This window comes from Octopus sinensis, linkage group LG6 (assembly GCF_006345805.1).
Source record: "Octopus sinensis linkage group LG6, ASM634580v1, whole genome shotgun sequence".
In the NCBI taxonomy this organism is placed as follows: domain Eukaryota; kingdom Metazoa; phylum Mollusca; class Cephalopoda; order Octopoda; family Octopodidae; genus Octopus; species Octopus sinensis.
In genome coordinates, this window is record NC_043002.1 from 54,838,690 (window position 1) to 54,861,189 (window position 22,500).

The 22,500-nt window shown below is 35.9% G+C and overlaps 1 long non-coding RNA gene across 1 annotated transcript in view; it reads right to left on the reverse strand.

The window, feature by feature from the left end:
* Positions 1–8,299: 8,299 nt before the first annotated feature.
* Positions 8,300–22,500, reverse strand: part of LOC118763920 — a 24,260-nt gene continuing 10,059 nt past the window's right edge. The window contains exon 3 of the long non-coding RNA XR_004999691.1: positions 8,300–8,474. This is a non-coding gene — a long non-coding RNA (uncharacterized LOC118763920). The remainder of the gene's footprint in view (positions 8,475–22,500) is intronic.

A 22,500-nucleotide genomic window follows, 5' to 3' on the forward strand; every position in this document is an offset into this window, starting at 1 on the left:
AAAGAGTTAAAGAAAGAAAAAAAAAATGAACGGAAAAGAAATTCTTTAACTTCAGTAGTTATCAAAATTCCATCGGAGGAGAAGAGACAAACAGTGTATTTGGAATCATTGACCGGAGTTAGAAATATCAGTAACTCTGTTATTATCTGGTAAAAATTAGAAAGATATGATATAAATAACATGGTTGTTGATGTTAGTTTTCTTTAGCTTCAGGTGAACAGTGATCGAGCAGAAACCTATGATTAAAAGCTGTTCACCTGTGACTATACCATCTCTTTCCTTTGTGAGGGTCACATTATCCAAAGTAGTCTTTTTCAAGATAATAGGATGTGATTTAAAGGAGACTTGGTGGTTATATCTAAGAAGCCAAGAAACAAAGTCTATGTAACGATCCTTTCATTGGTTTGAGTAAGATTGATTTGTTCCAAAGCAAATAACTGGAAAACACTTGAGAACACACACACAGAGTCACGCCTGCTGCATGAAATGCAAGCAGTTAAGTGGAAGTTAACATACTTAATATTGTGAGTCTGAAAATGTTTAGTTCAATCCATTTACACCAACAGGGAGAAGAAGAAATTATTATCTTAATGACTAACTCTGATTAAGAAAAACAAGGGAAATAGCACTTGGTATTTAAATTGATTAAGATTGATTATCAATGTATTATTATTGAGTTCTCCCTCGATTTACACAGACTGATTGGTCCCTCGAGTCACTGTGTAAATAAAAACTGGCCCCTGATTGGTCCCTCGAGTCATTGTGTAAATAAAAACTTGTAACAAATGAGAAAAATTCGTTTGTAAAGATATTACTAACAAAATGATATTTATGTCTTTATTGCCTACAGGGAGCTAAACATAGAGAGGACAAACAAGGACAGACAAAGGGATTAAGTTGATTACAACAACCCCAGTGCATAACTGGTACTTATTTAATCGACCCCGAAAGGATGAAAGGCAAAGTTGACCTCAGCGGAATTTGAACTCAGAATGTAGCAGCAGATGAAATACCACTAAGCATTTTCCTCGTGTGCTAACGTTTCTGCCAGCTCACCGCCTTATATACTAACAAAATGATATTATCATTACAATGCATTTATGTATGTATGCTCATATGCATATATATATATATATATGAATACATGTGCACATGCACACATACATACATATGTATGAATGTATGTAGGTATGTATGTATGTATGTATGTATGTATGTATATATGCACAGTCTGTGACAGACCATGCCTGTCTTTTGCTGGCCACAAATCTCATCTGCAAACACATAGAAAATGAACCACCACCAACTATTCTGCCTATATATCTGTGCATACCTTTGAATGCAGTGAATGCCAGAAGGTTTGCAGATCCAATGGAGGCCTCAAAAGACATTTTAAGATTCACAAAGAGGAGAAACTATCTGCAGCTCTTGGTGGTCCAAATTGGAGGTGCAATCTAAGTGGGTGTCTTTTCAGAACATTGTCTGGTTTAAAAAGCCCCATCAGATGCCATGATGGTGCTAAGGTGTGGATACAGGAGGTGGTCAGATTCAGCATAAAGAGTGGACAACCATCATGTATGTATGTATGTATGTATGTATGTATGTATGTATGTATGTATGTATGTATGTATAGATGTATGTATGTATGTATGTACGTATATATGTATGTATAGATGTATGTATGCATGCATGTATGTTTTTATGTATGTATGTACTATAATTGGTTTAAATCATCAGTGAACTCTATATATGTTTAGACACACGCACACACACACATGCACTCACACACAAACATACTCACACACATGCACACACATGCACACACACACACGTGCATGCACACACACACGCGTGCACACACACACACACGCGCGTGCACACACACACACACACACACACACACACACACGCGCGCGTGCACACACACACACACAGAGGGAGAATTGAGATGAAAGTAAAATGATGAAGAAAAAACAAACAAACAATGGAAAAAAATTCAAAGTAAATGAAAAACGTCCCTAAGTGAAACCATGCAAACCACACAAACCATACAAACCATATATGGTTTAAACCGTATAAACCATTCAAACCATGTACCATGTAAACCAAAGGGTAATATACACAGTGTGCAAGAAAAAAAGAAAGAACCTTCTCATACATTTTACGCAGCCCTTGGTGTGGTGCTAGTGAAACTAGATTGATGGTGATGGTGTCCTCATGAAGCTAATGTTTTGCCTGTTTTTCGTTCAGTCACCATTGTAGCTTGAACCATTGCATACCATGCGTTTGCTATGGAAATGTTTGTCAAAGATGGTGAACCCAGGAGATTTTTTCTTTTGTTGCATCTTGTATGATAGGAAAAAAGACTTCATTTTGAACCAGGAATTCAAAATATGAAGCCGTTTGTTAAGATTTCTGGCTAAACAGCCTTTGATTGTTGGTCAAAGATTGAACCTGGCTAAGTGGTAGAATAACTCTATTGCAAAACAGATGTTGGTTTTTATTCTCATCAAGTGAAACCATATCAATTTGAATAAAATTTTTCATGGAAAAATATTTAAATATAATTATTTGATGTTGTAACACAAAGAATTTATAAATGAGTGGTGTTAACTGCCTTAATAAAATTGCTTGTAGAGATACCATATTTTGGTTATCTACCATAATATACTACCGTGTATGTTATAAAGATTCACAAGTCCTGTGTCCTACCTTTTGTGTTACTAGTGTGATAGAATTACTTTCAAGTCATCTCTACAGATTTTCTACAGAATTTTGAGCCCCACTGAAAGTTAAGACGTATACGAATACGTCTATGTAAACAATGAGATTAAAGATAGAAAAACAGGTAAAATAAGCACAAAATATTTTTCTATCTCCGATTGCATTATTCACATAGATGTATTCATATACAAATGCCATAACTTTCAGTGTTGACTCTGAATTCTATAGAATATCTGTAGAGACAACTTAAAAGTAACTGCCATAAGTATCCAACATAGTTCTTTAAGGAGTCCTTATATTTCACAGTATTTATATAGTACAGTGTTCATATATCACAAATCATAGTATGGTGGTCTTTAAATTCCCGTTATCAAACTTAAACAAGCACAAGACACTGAACGCATGTCCAACTGATAATGAAATCAATAATGATTTTTTTTTTTAATCAATATTCTATTTATATTGAGGTAATGTCTCATCAACCAGGATACCAAATTCATCTTTGATGCACCAGGAACCAAAATAGATTCAGTATCAGAGAGAAGTACTTCATTGTTTTCTCACATTGCTGCTAAGTCAATATTTGAAGAGGAATGGTGGAATTGTTGTTGTTGTTTTGTTGTTGTTTCTCTCCCCGCCTCCTCTCCTCCGCTTTTCCCTCTTCACTCTTCCTACTTTTTATCTTTCTTTTTTTCTCCCCTTCTTCATCATCATCATCATCATCATCACCGTTGCCGTCACCACCCTGTTCTTCCTCCTGCACTTCCTCCTCCTCCTTCTCATCATCATCACCACCACCAGCTTCTTCTTCTTCTTCTTCTTCTTCTTGTCACTTTGATCGAACTTAAACTCAAAGACATTCTAACAATGTCCATCACATCTTAATTTATCTTGAACTACATCATCCATCCAATTTGCCCTTCTGTTTCAAATATGGAAATGTGTGATCTAGAGGAGATTTATCCCCTATGTCTGGCAGGTCGAGTGACTACGTAGAGACAACTTCAAGGGCGTGGCCATTGCTACAATACTGTAATGGGTTTAATTTGGCACAACTCCCTTTCTACAATAAAATAGAATAAATTATACTAAAGGTTTGGAAATAATGAAAAATCTTATACTAATTCTGCTTGTCATTGTGTTACTTAGCCCTTCAGTAATGCTTTCATGTGATTAGCTGAAGGGAAGGAGAGGAGAAAGAAAATGAAGAGAAAAAAGAGGATAAGATGAAAAGAAAGAAAAAGAGAAAAAGACAGAGAGAGGAAAAGAGGGGGAACGAAAAAGAGAAAAAGACGGAGAGAGGAAAAGAGGGAGAGAAAAGTGTTCATGACATGAGGTAGAGGGAATATAATAATTTTAGCAGAGAGGTGATGTTCTGATGGTGAGATTAAAAAAGGCAAAGGGGGGAGAGAGAAACAGGAAAGGGAGAGAGGAAGGAGAGAGAGAGGAGGAAGAGAGAGAGAGGAGGGAGAGAGAGGGGAAGAGAGATGACAATAGTGGTGGTTGGTGGTGGTGGTGGTGGTGGTAGAGATGGAGGTGGTGGTAGTGGAGGTGGTAGCAGTGGTGACTGGATAGTGAAAAGTGTATTTTTAAAAAAATTGAACCAAGTTTTTTTATATTACCTTTCACTTAGTGTATGTACATAAGTGCAGTTGCGTGAAATATTCATGCTTTTCACTAAAGGTTGTATCATATGTATGGGATTTTTTTTGCTTTATCTATGGAGAAAATATTTATTTTATGAGTGTTGTGTATTAAGTCAATAAAATTGTGCATAAAATATATGAAGTGTGTATATAAAGTGCATTATGTAATCATCGTATTCCGATTTCCTTCAATTTTCAATGAGTGGCAGATGAGTGACTCTCTTTTGATACACAACACAGGATACGCTTTCAGGATTTTTGAATAATGTTTTCAGAATAACTCAATAGGTTTACTGTGAAATGTTCATGGGTCCCACTAATATAAATAAATATATGAATAAAGAAGCTTGCTTCCCAACCACATGGTTCCAGGATCAAGCCTGCTGCATGGAACCTTGGGCAGGTGTCTTCTACTATAGCCTCGGGCCAATCAAAGCCTTGTAAGTGGATTTGGTAGACGGAAACTGAAAGAAACCCATTGTATGTGTGTGTGTGTGTGATCATTGCCATCATCATCATCATCATCAGCATCATCATCATCATGACTAATTCTGGTTAAAAAAACTGCAGAAGCCGTAAACCAATCTTTTAATCAATTATAATGAATTAAAATTGGAATACAGTGGTGAGTAATTGATCTGTAGAGATGGCAATTGGTATCAAAGAAGAAGAAAAATAAGAGAAAAATCTAGGAATTTATAAATGATGGCAGCATGGGAGACAAGCATCTGTCATTTAAAAAATACATAAAAATTGTTGGCTTCGTTGAAACATTTATTATTTAATGTGAAAATTTTTGTCGCCTCAAATGCGACCTGGTCACAATCGTTTTAGTTTTAACACACATCTTCTGGTGAAATTGCTTGCTTGGCAACCACACCACAATTACATCGATCCCAGAATGTGACTGGTACTTATATTATGGACCCCACAAGGATGAAAGGCAAAGTTGATCTCAGCAGAATTCAAACACAGAATGTGAAGAACCAAAAAAAAATGCTGCTAAGCATTTTGTCTGGCATGCTAACCATTCTACCAGCCTGTAGCCTTCAAACTTGTTTAAATAATCCTTTCTAATAAAGGTGCAAGGCCAGCAATTTTGTGGAAAAAGGGTTATCAATTACATCGACCCCAGTACTCAACTGGTACTTACTTTATCAACCTTGGAAGGATGAAACGCAAAATTGACCTCGGCAGAATTAGAACTCAGAACAGAAAGACTGACAAAGTGCTGCTAAGCATTCTGCCCAGCGTGCTAATGATTCTATCAGACCACCATCTTAACTTGTTTAAATAATTAATACCTTTTTGATAATTGGGTCCAATTTGTTAATACTGACTGTTGTTAATTAGGGCGAATAATGACTTAATTGTAAATTACAATATGAATCTTGAATGAAACACTTTTGAAAGATGTGAAGTAGTCTTTTCACATATTGTGTGACTGATTCTATGCCGTCACTTGTCTTACACACGATTGTGCAACGTTACCCATTGCAGTGATAAACGCACCACCCAACTAGGTCGTTGGATCTGCAGTGAATACTTCGCTTTCACCTTGTGTGTCTAGGGTACTCAAGATGTCTCTCTAGGATACATCACAGATATATACCTAGGGTACCTTACAAAAGTGTATCTAGGGTACCTCAAGGTGTACATCTTGGGTATATCACAGGTATGTGTCTAGGTTATGTTACAGGTGTATGACTAGGGTACCTCACAGATGTTAGTAGTGATCATGCAAGCAGACGAAACACTTCTTCAATGTGGTTACGAATGACAGCAGGCACCTGTTATTTCTCATCGTGGATGAGATCTTTTTGCAGTGAGGTGGGGACTGGCCTTTTGAGGTTGAAATATGTCGGTCAGAGTCACAGAATAGATCGGGTTACATGAAACAAACACCTCATCCTTCCGGGTGTTAGTCAGTCACGACTAGGAAGTCACACCACCTCTTGCAAGTCACCCATTTGTTTACTACTTTCAATTATTGAGCAATGGCCATGCTGGGGCTCAACAATGGAACAATATATTCACCAAAACAATTGTCATCAACATTGACATCGTCGTCACTCTATTTCTCCTCCTCCCCTTCCCCTCCTCCTCCTCCTCCTCCTCCTCACCACCAACTCCACCTCCATCAATAGTATAGAGAATTGTAAATTCAATCAGAAAATACTAAAATTTGTGATAACAATCAAGGTGGTTTTATTTGAATTTTCTCTGCTGATCGATAAATCTGTTTAGCTGTGATGAGCTCTATTGATCCCAATATGATACGAGGCTTCACTTTTCAGAATCAAACTTAGTAATGCTGTACTCAAGACATAACTCTCAAGGTTTGACACAAAAAGAATGCCAAAACACAGTATTCAGCAAATTTATTGAAGAGTTTATTCTACCTATGGGCATCTGTACAATGTGAGTATGAAGCTATATATAGAAGCTGGAAGAATTGTTGATATGGTGGGCGAAATGCTTTGCAGCATGTTGCCTTTCTTTATGTTCTGAGTTCAAATTCCGCCATGACCAACTTTATTTTTCATCCTTTCGGAATGGATAAGTACCAGTTATGTACTGGGGTCAATGTAATTGACTTACTCCTCTCCCCTAAATTACTGGCCTTGTGCTTTTAGTAGAAAGGATTGTTTAAACAAGCCTAAAGGCTTTGAGCTGGTAGTACTGTTAGCATGTCGAATAAAGTGCTCAGCAGCGTTTCTTTCGGCTCTTCATGTTCTGAGTTCAAATTCCACTGAGGTCAACTTTGATTTTCATCCTTCTGAGGTTCATAAAATAAGTATCAGTCCAGTTTGGGGTTCATGAAATTGACTTGCCCCTCCTCTCAAAATTGCTGGCCGTGTGCCAAAGTAAGAAACAATTAAATAAGTTTGTAGGGTTTTATTATTTTCTAATTATGTTTCAATATAAATCATTATGTTCCACTAATGTTTATGATTTATTTGGAAAATTTTGGTTATGAAAAGCCTAGGTTCTTGATAATTTTAAAATGGTTTTGCAGCCAGGTGTTGAAGCTAATAGTGTTGAATTTGCGGAAATCTTAAATTATGAAAGTTTTTAAACATACCCACCGGTTATTACTTGTCTATATTTTACTTGGTGACATAAACGAACATCAGCAGTTTTGAAAAAGAAAGAGAAGTGGAATATGGGCAACAATTGGCGTGCTTATAGGATTATAAATTGTGGTTCTCCCTAGGTATCTGACTTGTTTGTAAAATTTGGTGAGTTCATGGTAGTTTTTGTCTAAGCTTAGCCACTACAACTCTGCTACAGTAATCCCTTGCCATATTGCGATTCACCTATTGCAGTTTATGATTTAAGATTATGTCAATTCTTCTGTGGTGTTGTTTTGCATGCATAATAAAATAAATATATACAAATTATAAAAGGTGGTGCTCCAGCATGGCCACAGTCAAATGACTGAAACAAGTAAAAGAGAGTAAATTATAAAATTAAATAAAAAAAATAGTATACAGCACAGTTCTGTTTCTACGCAGATTTTCACCTATTGCGGGGGGTTTTGGAAAGTAACACCTGTGATAGTCGAGGGATTACTTTAGTTCCATTTGGTATTATCTGGGTTGTCTGACAAAAGTTGTATCTGTTGATGATTTCATAAATAGTCTGTTGCATTTGTTAACGGGTTTGCTACCCATCATTGCCATGCCTGATATTTCATAGACTTTCTGTAATCAATTACTGCTGTATTTGCTGTGGTGACTGCATCCACAAAGGATTGTCAGAAACTCTTTGACTGATGGTGTCATGGTTGTCACATGACTTGGTACCACCCAGCTGAGCTGCATGGCTGATAACAATGCCCGTTGCTAATATTCTCTACTGTTAGCAACTAGTAGCTCATTAGCGCTCATTAAATCTGGTCTAAATCGTTGATTGGTTAAAAAAAAAAAAAATGATGAAGCAGACACATTTTGGGGCAGGTTTCACTGATAAAAGAAATGGCATTCTCGTAAATTTACCTGAAGGTTAGTGGCGTAGGTATGATCGTTAATGAAATGAAACTGTGTATCTGTGGGCTTGCATTTGCATCAGCAGCGTGTCATGACTGCAGTGAAATATTTACTACATAAAAATACAAACGCAAGGAAATAATAACAATTGAAGGCTTTGGGTAAAAGAAAAAAGAAACAAGAGATAAAAGGAAAAACAAAACGAAAGACATCAGCTTTAAACATCGTATGATACACAACGAATGTGTAAAACAAAGAAAAAAACAAAAACAAAAAACAGAACAAGAAAAAAGTGAGTGAGAGAGAAAGAGAGAGAGAAGAAAAAGAGTGGTGGGTAATTTTCAACGGAAAGTCATTTATAAATGTAATTAAGATAATTAAAGTCAGGTAAGACAGAGTGAAATTGGTTAAGAAAAATAAATAAATACAGAAAGAAAGGAAGAAATAAAAACAGAGAGTTGAAAGGACTTACACACGCACGCGCATCCACATATACACAAATACACACACACACACACACACACACACACACGCTCACACACGCTCACACACAAATGACTACCCATTTGCATATGCATGCGCAATATCAAAGACGTGCTTTCTGCGTGGACAGCTACTAATTATTATTAATCGTTAAATGGAAAAAGTAGTTCCCAGTTTATTATAAAAAATGTGAATTAAATTTTGGAAAAAGATCCTTTTGTTTCTTCATTATGATTAGCACTTTCATTCTTCTCTAGAACTTGTCAAATACAAATATATATGTGTGTGTATATATATATATATATATAATATAATTCGAGACAAAACCACTATTTTGCAAAACAATGAAACGATTGTAGTGGCGGTTTATTTCTTTATATTAAAAAAAAATTTTTATGTATTGATTAAGTCTTTTCTTGTTTGTTTTGCAAAATAGTGGTTTTGTCTCGAATTATATTATATAATATTTTACTATAAAATTGGATTTAATCCTAAATCTGATTTTTCCCTGTAAATTTGGATTTATTCCCTAATATTTATTATTATATATATATATTATCCTTCGAAACGTTTAGTAGATGAAACCTTAGCGACTGAAGAAGGGGATTTTTCGTTGTGCTTATTGTCCTGTATCTCTCTTTTTTTTGCTTGTCTTGTTCCTTGGTTTGTGTCTATGTGTTTCGTCTCTCTATGTGTTCGACGTCTTTTTGGTGTCCTGTACACATATATGTGTGTATATGTACATGTAGAGGTAGGTATGTACATATATGTTTATATATATGCATATGTTCTATTTTATTAACATATATATATATATATATATATATATATATATATATATATATATATACATAGATACATATATATATATATATAGTTGAAAGTTATAGGAAAACAAAAGACGAAGACAGGTGTATCAACAACAAGCAAGTGTATTAGTTTGACATCCAGGAAAGTGAGAAAGTATTTTATGCTTCGAGCCTCTGCTCTTCAACAGGAAGGAATAAGAGAAAATAAACAGAGAGCGAATAAAAAATATTTGTACTTTATTATGGGTATGTTATAATCAACTCTTCTAGACTTAAGTAACTAGAAAGTCTATACCTCTATTTCAGAACAGTAACAACTTATAAGGGATAAGAAGTTGATAGGTAAAGATATTAAAATAAAAAAAACAAAATAATAAGAAATTATAGAGAATAGTAAGAAAATATATATAACTTATATAGCATACTAGTGGGTAAGTTCACATCATACACGACACTAAAATTAATTTCTCCTGTCCAAGTGCAGCACCTGTAAATGCTAATTTCAAAAATATTTAAATGTACAAGTGACCCTATGTACACAAGATACCCTTAGGTCTAATCTAATTCATTACATCAATTTAAAAGCAGGGCTATTCTCAGCTGCATAAATAAATAGAATGTTTTAATCAGTTGGACACATTAATATAATTTTACTCAGATTCTCTAATAGAGCAAGAAGAGGGAGAAAGTCCATGTTGCTACTAATGTGACTCAGAATATACTACACTTCTAAGAACTGTATGAAGTTTGTTAGGATCATAGCTTGTAAAGGATTGTGGTTCACTTTTAATTTATTGGTCTTTTTTTATCAACTACCAAATCAAAGTCTAGAGGACAGTGTCTGTTTAGAATGGATAGAAAGAGTGAGTTGACAGTTTATAGTTTGGCATAATTCAACTGAATCTCAATTATTTATATATATACATATATATATATATATATATATATATAATATATATATATATATATATATATATATATATATATATATAATATATATATATATATATATATATACACATATATACACACACATAACACATACATATATATATGTATATCATCCTCATCACCATCGTTTAACCTCCGTTTTTCATGCTGGCATGGGTTGGACGGTTTGACTGGGGTCTGGGAAGCCAGGAGGCTGCACCAGGCTCAAGTCTGATTTGGCAGCGTTTCTACAGCTGAATGCCCTTCCTAACACCAACCATTCCCAAAGTGTAGTGGGTGCTTTGTATATATATATATGTGTGTGCGTGTATATATATATATATGCACACACACATATATATACAGACACACACATACATATATATGTGAAATGATGAATTGTATACTAATTTTGAAAAAAAATTATTATTACCTTAAAATAAAATTAAATATTCAAAAAGTTTAAACAAAAATTGAAAACAAAATTATTCTCCATGTTGATTTTATATTATGGAAGTTCATACCCACTTCTTGATATATATATATATATATATATATTATTATATATATATATATATATAATATGTATATGTATTATGTATGTATGTATGTATGATGTATGTATGTATGTATGTATGTATGTATGTATGTATGTATGTATGATGTATGTATGTATGTATGTATGTATGTATGCGTGTGTGTATATATATATGTATGTACATGTGTATATGTATACATACATATACACACAGTCATATATGTATTATATACATTTACATACAAACATTTATACATACACACATATATATATAAACACACACACACACACACACCACACACACACACACACACATACCCCGTTGTCTCCTTCTCCACCTCTGTCTGCAGCCCTTTCTCCTTCACTCTGTCTGTGTGTATAGAGTTCCTTTTCTCATTGCCTGCCATCAAACCTAGTATGTGCACACATCCTGCATCACTTATGTTAATTTTCTCCATATCCTCTTTCAATCACACTCTTCTCTCGATCTACATGATGTAAAGCGTGACTACACAAATCAACCATTATTATTATTATTATTATTATTATTATTATTATTATTATTATTATTATTATTATTATTCTATGTTTGACTTTTGCTTTATATTTGTACAAGTTTGCTCCAATTCTCACCCAGAGACCTCAAGAAACAACAGGTTGGAAGTTCATGTTGTTGTTATGCCTAGTGTGCCATATATTTTTTGTTTTTTTGGTGTTGTACTAGTGAATGACTAAAAAAAAAAAATAATGTTTGTTTTAAACCTTGAGATTACATAGAAAGTATTTTGTGTAGAATATGAGCAGTTCCCATGAGCACTATCTTTTGAATTTCTGCCATTTTTGGGTATATTATTATTATTATTATTATTATTATTATTATTAAGGTGGTGAGCTGGCAGAATTGTTAACATGGCAGGTGAAATGCTTAGCTATATTCCGTTCGTCTTCATGTTCTAGGTTCAAATTCCACTGAGGTTGACTTTGCTTGTGAGTTCAAGCATCTGTCCCACAGATTTCTTGCAGGGACCAATTCTGGAGGCTAAATATGGGTGTGGCTAAGGCATTGCAAAGAGGTGGGCGATATGCCTGTTTTAAGCTGAGAGTTCAGAGGATCATATTTTAAAAAGCCTTCTCAATTTTTGTTCTTTCTCTGTTGATGAATCCATTGGAGCTGAGACACTCATCCTGTCCAAGATACTTGTAGATTTCCTCAGAGAGTAAAAGCTGTGTTTGTGTATGCACATTTGTATGTATGGCTCGGTGGTTAGAACATCGGGCTCACAATCAAGAGGTAGGGAGTTTGATTGCTGGACTGGGCTGCGTGTTGTGTTCTCGAGCAAGACATTTTATTTCGTATTGCTCCAGTTCACTCAGCTGTAGAAATGAGTTGCAACATCACTGGTGTCAAATTGTATCGGCCCCTTTGCCTTTCCCTTGGATAACACAGGTGATGAGGAGAGGGGAGGCTGGTACGCATGGGTGACTGCTGGTCTTCCATAAACAACCTTGCAAGGTCTTGTGCCTTGGAGGGTAACATTCTAGGTGCAATCCCATGGTCATTCATGACTGAAGGGGTTCTTTTTATGCATGTATGTATGTCATTATTCAGTTTATTTCAAGATTTCTTGCCAATAGAGAAAGAGCCGGTTTCTAACCTAGATTTAAGGCTCCTCCATTGGAATTTCAATATCAACGACAGGGTACTTTTTTTGTTAGAATGTATGTATGTACGTACGTATGTATGTATGTATGTATGTATGTATGTATGTATGTATGTATGTATGTATGTACGTATGTATGTTTGTATGTATGTATGAATGTATGAATGTATGTATGTATGTACGTATGTATGTACCGGGTGGCCTGTAAGTCTCCACCCATCCATATATCTTACGTATCCAGTGTATCTGTGTGCTATCCTGCCTTCTCGTTGCGTAATATTGTACGATGCCATGTTCTGTGAGATATTTCCCTCGATGTAGCAGCAGTTATTGTTCCAAATGCCATGGTAACAGCTGCCTTTGTAATGGGGATATATATTCAGTACCTGGTGTTGACATGGCTGCATGTATATTATTACAAGAGTTCATACAGAGATGATGAATAAATTCAACAACTATATATATTTTTTTTACTTGTTTCAGTCATTTGACTGCAGCTATGCTGGAGCACCACCTTTAGTTGAGCAAATCAACCCCGGGACTTATTCTTTGTAAGCCCAGTACTTATTCTATCGGTCTCTTTTGCCGAACCGCTAAGTGACGGGGATGTAAACACACCAGCATCGGTTGTCAAGCAATGCTAGGGGGACAAACACAGACACACACACACATATATATATATATATACATATATACGATGGGCTTCTTTCAGTTTCCATCTACCAAATCCACTCACAAGGCATTGGTCGGCCCAGGGCTATATCAGAAGACACTTGTCCAAGATGCCATGCAGTGGGACTGAACCCGGAACCATGTGGTTGGTTAGCAAGCTACTTACCACACAACCACTCCTATTTACAACATAAAAATATATTTTATTTACTGGTCGCTGATGATACCTAGAATCAAAATGCAGAATTTTGTTGATTGAAGCAATCTATGCAAGAAAGTTCAGAGATAGGAAATATAGAAATAACAGCTAAGAGGTGGCTTTCAGTCATGTGGCATAGAGAAATAGATGGACATAGCAATGATCTGAATGGCTCTAAGTCTAATTGACCAAGAAGTGAAGAGTTAGCAAGACCACTACACCTTCACTTCATCATTGGAATTATAACATTGTTTAGAAACAATGTCATTTATGTATCCCCAAAGGGAGTTATCACATGTTGTCATGTCCGGATGTCATGCATGTCATTTCAGGGGCGTCAGGGATGTTTCAGAATCGCAAACTATCCATTTGTCTGCAGAATTGTCGTTAAGATAATCTCACATAGTGAGAACGTAATGAGCCAGAGTGTCATCTTGCTGAAACCGAATTTCCTCTCTTGATTCCAAATTCATCGAGTTTTGGTATAAACCACTGTTGTAACATGTTTAGATATGAGGTATGGTTTACTGGTCCGTCAGCGAGGTGTATCCTCAATATTCCTGACATACAGACGGGTAAAGACTTACAGACTACCCTGTATGTATGTATGTATGTATGTATGTATGTATGTATGTATGTATGTATGTATGTATGTATGTATGTATGTATGTATGTATGTATGTACATACGTATGTATGTATGTCTCTATGTATGTTTCTATCTATATACGCATGTACATATGTATGTATATATGTATGCATGTATGTATATCATTATTCAGTTTTATTTCAAGATTTCTTGCCAATAGAGAAAGATCTGGTTACTAACCTAGATCCAAGGCTCCTTCATTGGAATTTCAACATAAACAACAGGGTATTTTTGTTCGTTTGTATGTATGTGCTATGTATGTATATATGTATGTATGTATGTATGTATGTATGTATGTATGTATGTATGTATGTATGTATATATGTATGTATGTATGTGTGCAGGTTTGTATGTTTTGTTTTATGTATGTCTTCTCATGCATATACTCCCATATCTAGACATGCTCATATATATATCTAAATGATAAACTTTCTGGAAAGTTTTACAGATTTTTACAGTTCCAGTGATGGATTGGATCTGTAGTCTTTGAATTAGGGTTCTCCATTCTGGTTTTGAGAATGCATGTACGTAGGTATGTACGTATGTATGTATGTATGTATGTAGTATGTATGTATGTATGTATGTATGTATGTATGAGCATGTGCATGTATGTAGACAGGCATATATGTACACACACACACACACACACACACAAATCAAAGAAGAAGATGCCAAAAGCTTCAAACGCAACCTGGAGCAATTTCTTGCAGGGAGACCCAATGAGGCACCTCTTCCTCGATACACTTCACTCAAAAACAAATCCCTGCTTAACTTTAAAATGACTCAACAGATCATCTCAGGGGTTACTATTAAGTTTGATTTGGCATGGACCAAGTTTTGGCCAAAACATTTATCTAGTGTATGTGTGTGTGTGTGTCTACACATATACACTTGCATATACTCTTTTACTCTTTTACTTGTTTCAGTCATTTGACTGTGGCCATGCTGGAGCACTGCTTTTAGTTGAGCAAATTGACCCCAGGACTTATTCTTTGTAAGCCTAGTACTTATTCTATCGGTCTCTTTTTTCGAACTGCTAGGTTACGGGGAAGTAAACACCCCAGCATTGGTTGTCAAGCGATGTGGGGGGGACAAACACAGACACACAAACATATACACACATACATGCATATATATATATATATATATATATACATATATATGACAGACTTCTTTCAGTTTCCATCTACCAAATCCACTCACAAGGCTTTGGTTGGCCCGAGGCTATAGTAGAAGACACTTGCCCAAGGTGTCACACAGTGGGACTGAACCCAGAACCATATGGTTTGTAAGCAAGCTACTCACCACACAGCCACTCCTAAGTATATATACATACACATACACAAATATATATATCTGTATTTATCAGTGTATCTATTTGTCTGTCTGTCAGTTAGTCCGTCAGCCTGTCTATATATATGTATGTTGATTTGTATATATACCTTTATATATATATATATATTTTATATATATTTATATATATATATATATATATATATTATATATATATATATACATATATATATATATATATATATATATATATATATATATATATATATATATATAAAAATATATATAAAATATACAATATATATATATAAAGGTATATATACAAATCAACATACATATATATAGACAGGCTGACAGACTAACTGACAGACAGACAAATATATATATATATATATATATATATATATATATATATATATATACATACATTTATATACATATGTTAATATCTAAGTATGTCTGTGTGTGTTTGTAAGCATTATATATGTGTGCATCTGCGTATATATGTATACATGTAAGTATGTAAGTATGTATGTATATATGTATTTACCTATGTTAGTATATACATATCTATTTGTCTGTCTGTATGTTGGAATGTAGGAAGCAATGTTGTTAAGGAGGCGAGTAATTAAACAGATTGGTTGCTGTGCAGCAGAATGCAGAAAGATCATGTGCAGACTTGTAGGAACTGTATCGAAACACAAACAGAAGTTCCTGTGAATACACACACACACACACAAAGTCACAGATACATATATGAATGTGTGTGTGTGTCTGTTTGTGTATATGTATGTATAAATGTATGCATTTATGGGTATGACTTAAAACACTGAGTCTGGTAGTGAGGCTCTGGTTTGGGATTTTGAGGGTTTTGAAGAATGTGATGCCACCTCTAAGCCACTATTCTTCCCAGGTCTCTCCTAACCCAGAGTAGCAGAACTGGTCAGGGCCCCAACTATGGGTTAATTAGCATATGGGATGACATTCCATCTGATTGCAGGGATGCAGAGATACCCTTGATTGGTGTCAGGGTCTGTAGGAAAACCATTGGGAGTGAGTGGAGGTGTGTGGCTTAGGGGTTAGGGTGTTGGACTCATGATTGTAAGATGTTAGGTTGGCAAACAATCTTTACTCCAAAGTACTGTCGCTGAATATCTCTCATTGTGAGATTTAAAAATAGTAATTTTCTAATACCAATATTGTCGCTGGACTGGGTTTGTATGTTGGGATTGCACACTGGGGTTGCATAGTAACAACTGCAAGTGTGGAGGAGTGCACTTCCACTGGTCATCGTTTGACCATTTGCACTGGTCATCGTTTGCAAAGTTCTTGTCACAAGACTTCTCTCTCAGAGAGCAACATCAAAACAACATCAGATGCTTGATTCTAGAGCAATAGTTCTCAGCTGGGGTTCATGTCAGGGGTCAATATGAGATTTTGTTGTTAAAATTTATAAATTTGTTATACTTGTACAATCGTGGCACTCCATTAGTTATGACAACGAGGATTCCAGTTGATCTGATCAAGGGAACAACTTGCTTGTGAAATTAATGTGCAAGTGGCTGAGCACTCCACAGACACATGTACTCTTAACATAGTTCTCGGGGAGATTCAGCGTGACACAGAATGTGACAAGGCTGGCCCATTGAAATACAAGTACAAGAGAAACAGGAAGAAAGAGTGAGAGAAAGTAGTGGTGAAAGAATACAGCAGGGTTCGCTACCACCCTCTGCCAGAGCCTTGTGGAGATTTAAGTGTTTTTGCTCAATAAACACTCACAGCGTCCAGTCCAGGAATATAAACTGCAATCCCATGACTGTGAGTTTGTTGCCCTAACCACTGGGCCATTGCACCTCCACACTTGTATAATATACAAAATATTTTAACAATTTTTTTAATACAATTCCTAATAATATTTAATTATAAACATATAATGGGATTTCTTAAACATGGAATGGCTCTGAGGGTCCAGGTGAGTAAAACAGAAATCAAAAAAGGTGCAAAAAGGGTTGAGAGACACTGTTCTAGAGCAATGCTTCTCATATGAAGATTGAAACAAACACAGGTGAAATTTAATATGATTAAAGTAGTTTTCAAACTTTATAAAGTTATCCTACCAAGGGCCAGCTCAAGGTACTGGCAATCTGGGTAGTCGCAAGGGCCAGCTCAAGGTACTGACAATCCGGGTAGTCACTTGAGGTGCCATGTGCTAGGGAATGCCAAGGAGGGCATGACAAAGACAAGGAAATTTCCACGACCATCAGCTTGTACATATTGAAGTTCAATTTGCCTAGGGCTGGCCCTGCTCCTACCCCATGGTGGAGAAAGAAAAATTACATGGATCTGGAACTGTATTGATAAAATTGGGAGTGAGAGGGATGAAGGGATTGGAGAGGGGTCTCTCCTTTTAAAACCACGTGGTTTCGGGTTTGGTTCCACAGTAAGCTACCTTGGACAAGTGTCTTCTGCTGTTGCCCATGATCAACCAATACCTTCTGAATTCATTTGGTGGACGGAAACTGTGTGGAAGCCCAATGTACCTGTGTTTGTCACACTCCCCTCCATACTCTAACAACTGGTGCTGGTTTATTTATGTCCACGTAATATAGCTGTTCACCAAAAGACACCAATAGAATAAGTCCCAAGTTTAAAAAATAAGGACTGGATTAGATTTGTTTGACTAATCCCCTCCCCCTGTAAGATGGTGCCCCAGCATGGCGGTAATCTGAAAGAAGTAAAAGATAAAAAAATATAGATGATTATGTTCCAGATAGAGTGGGGTGGGGCAAACTAGTATTTATCAGTTTGAAGACCATTATTGCCCAGGACAAATGATGGAATGTACCTGGAGTCTAAAATAGGAAAAAGGGAACAGAAAGGGTTGCTTTGGACAGTGTAAACCCTAACAATGAAAAGATGGGGTGGTCATGCCTAGAATGTCTTTGATCATATACCTGCTCAACGAAGATTGACCTAGGGCTAAACAGCAGTAATTAATTCTGTATTTCGTTGATGTTCTCACATCTGACAGTCAATCTCCCAATTAACGTTAACTGCAGGATTTCATTTCACTGCTGCTGACGCTGCTGCTGTTGCGAACACTGATTTCAGCTCTTTGATAGTTTTGACCCCTTTATCAGTGAAGGGTGAGAGAAACGAGGGAGATCATGAGAAGGAGAATGAGAATGGCTGCGGCGGTGGTTGTGGTGGTGACAATGGTCGTGACGATGATAGTGATGATGATGTTGACGATGAGAGGTGTGCATGCATGCGTCTGTGCATGCATGCGTCTGTGCATGCATGTGTGTGTGTGTGTGTGTGTGTGTGTGTGTGTGTGTGTGTGTGTGTGTGTGTGTGCATGTGTGTGTGCATGTGTGTGTTCTTGGCTTTCACCCAGGCAGCCAGTGTTCAATTTCTGGCATCGAAACACGTTTTCAAAGCGGTGCTCCAGTATGGCCGTTAAATGACTGAAACAAGTAAAAAAAAAAATAAAAGAATATATAGTTATCTTTTTTATCTTTTATCTTTTACCTGTTTCAGTCATTAGACTCTGGCCACGCTGGGGCAATATATATATATATATACATTGTTCGAAAATCATTAAGAAAACTAAAAGACAGAGAGAACAATAGGCAGTTGCGCATGGGGATGCAGGGGGAGGAGTACACACACACAGATAGATATACATGTTGGTTCATTCAGGGAAGCTTTATATTGTATGGAAAGTGAGAGAGAGAGAGAGAGAGAGAGAGAAAGAGAAACAGACAGAGGGAGAGAGAAAGAGAAACAGACAGAGGGAGAGAGAGAGAGAGTAAAAGAGCGATATTAAGAAAGTTACAACACGAGGTGCAAGACGAGTGCACACACTAGGCTTGGTGGAAGGCAATGAGTAAAGGAATGTTTTACACACACACTTACAGTCAGAGACAAAGTAAGAGAAGGTGGAGAAAAAGTAGTAGTAGTAGGAGGAGGAGGAGGAGGAGGAAATGAGAGTGTGGTTATGGCAGGAATTATATGAGAAATTTGTTTTATTTGAAAATATTTTAAGGTAATAGATATTTTTTCTTTTTTGAAAATTAGAATTCATTTCATCATTTTGTGTTTGGAGCAAGAAATCTGATAAAAGTCAAAATATAATTATGGTATGTCTGCCATATTTCGGTGCTGTACCTGTTTCTGCAAACATTCTCTTATGTTTTTAATTATTCAAGTTCTTCCTTTGAGAAAGAAGCTGGTTTCTAACAAAGATACAAAACTCCATTGCTGGAATGTAGAAAACAATGTCAAATTTTAAACTTGAGAAAAGTCTTGCATATTTTTATTGTTCCACTGACAGATTGTATTTGTAATGTGCAAATCAGTTGGTCGATTTTTTTTTCTGAAACAACAGCTTATCTCCAGATCGTTACTTAGACATTTACTCACCTGGTATGTATGTATGTGTATGTATGTATGTATGTATGTATGTATGTATGTATGTATGTATGTATGTATGTATGTATGTATGTACGTACGTACATACGTATGTATGTATGGATGGATGGATGTTCGTATCTATGTATGTATGTATGTATGTACATATGTATGAATGTATGTACGTACTATGTATGTATGTATGTATGCATGTATGTATTATGTATGTACGTACGTATGTATGTACATATGTATGTACGTATGTATATGTATACGTGTATATACGTACGTATGTATGTATATATGTATGTACGTATGTATGTATCTATGTATGTACGTATGTATGTACATATGTATGTATGTATGTATGTATGTACATATGAATGTATGTGCATACGTGTGCATGTATGTACATATGCATATATGTATGTATGTATGTACGTACGTATGTATGTATGTATGTATGTATGTATGTACATATGTATCTATGTATGTACGTACGTATGTATGTACTAGCTGTTGGACCTGGCGTTGCTCGTGTTTTCTGTGTTGAAGTTAAGCCCACCTCTGACCTTGTATTGAAATCTACATTCCCCGTGCCAACTGTTACACATTAAGATGTTATATGTGGTTCGGCAGGGATTTTACCCGGTTAATGCTTTTGACATACTCTTACATATTGGACCGTCTGCAATCGCAGTCAAACTTTCGGGTGTACCATGACCCGTTGAGAGTGAAGTATGTTTATTTCTCTCTCCTTAATGCCACCCTCTATACAAAATTGATCAGCATGCCCAATCTTAGCAAAATCTAAAGAAAAGGTTATGTCATAAAATAGAATCCATGTGACCATTTACATGAAAATATCCCATTGACTTTTAAATCCCAATACATTATATTAATAATTGATGTTTAACACGTCGAAGTGCTTAATTTTACTCAAGGGTCAATTTTCTTCAAAATCAGTTCATTATTTTATTGTGAGTGAATTTTGATGATTTCAGCCTTTCACCAGTTTAATTCAAATTCTACTATATGACTCTGGCTATAAACTTTACCTAAATGTCAAATTTCATCAAAATCGGATGAATTCTCTAAAAGTTACAGCATAAAATATTAATCCTATGGGTAATTGCACACAAAAAGCTTATTGATTTCATGCTGGCATCAACTAATGGACATGAACTGTAATTACGCGTAAAATTTCTACAAAATCGATATGAATGTCCCTAAGGAAATACTTATTTGCATTTGTGCTCTTTTCAAGCCCCTTTGGATGAAATAAACACCTTTACCGTCTCCCGCACCACAAAATTTACCTACAACTCAAATTTCATTAAAATCGAATAAAAAATATAAAAATTACAGTCAAAAATAAAATCCCTATGGGTATTTGCATGCAAAAGGCCTATTGATTTTATAAAACCACTGCTCAGGTGCAATTATCAATTTTTTTTGTCAACGCCATATACTGACACCGACTCACTGCCATGAGCCTCCCCCACTCATCGATTTTCATCAAAATCGGACAAAAAATGCAAAAGCTGCAGGAAAAATAACACCATTATGGGAATTTCCATTCAAACGCCCGATTGAGCTCACAAAAATCGATGCCAACTGAGCATTATCGAGTTTTCGAAAAATTCCGGTCTTATTTGAACTTCAGGGCATGTGATCTACCAATGTAACCAAAATCATTAAAATCGGTTGGATGGTGTGGGAGGAGTTAGAGTAACACAAAACACACAGACAGACACCATTACACATTTATGTATATAGATGTATGTATGTACGTATGCATGCATGTGTGTGCGTATGTATATGTGTGTGTGTATATGTATATGTGTGTATGCATGCATGTGTGTGTATGTATATGTGTATATATCTACACATGTATGCATGTATGTATATATATATATATATATGTATACATGCATGTATGTTTGTGTACGTATGTATGTATGTACGTACGTACGTATGTATGTATGTATGTATGTACGTACGTACATATGTATGTATGTGTGTACGTATGTGTGTATGTATGAATGCATGCATGCATATATGTTAAGAGGTCCTTAACTGAACGATTTCTTTATAACTCAATTTGAATTATAAAAATATCTACAGGAGTGACTGTGTGGTAAGTAGCTTGTTTACCAACCACATGGTTCTGGGTTCAGTCCCACTGCATGGCACCTTGGGCAAGTGTCTTCTACTATAGCCTCAAGCCGACCAAAGCCTTGTGAGTGGATTTGGTAGACGGAAACTGAAAGAATCCCATCGTATATATGTATATATATATATATGCGTGTGTATGTTTGTGTGTCTGTGTTTGTCCCCCTAGCATTGCTTGACAACCGATGCTGGTGTGTTTATGTCTCCGTTACTTAGCGGTTCGGCAAAAAGAGACCGATAGAATAAGTACTGGGCTTACAAAAGAATAAGTCCTGGGGTCGAGTTGCTCGATTAAAGGCATGGCCGCACTCAAATTA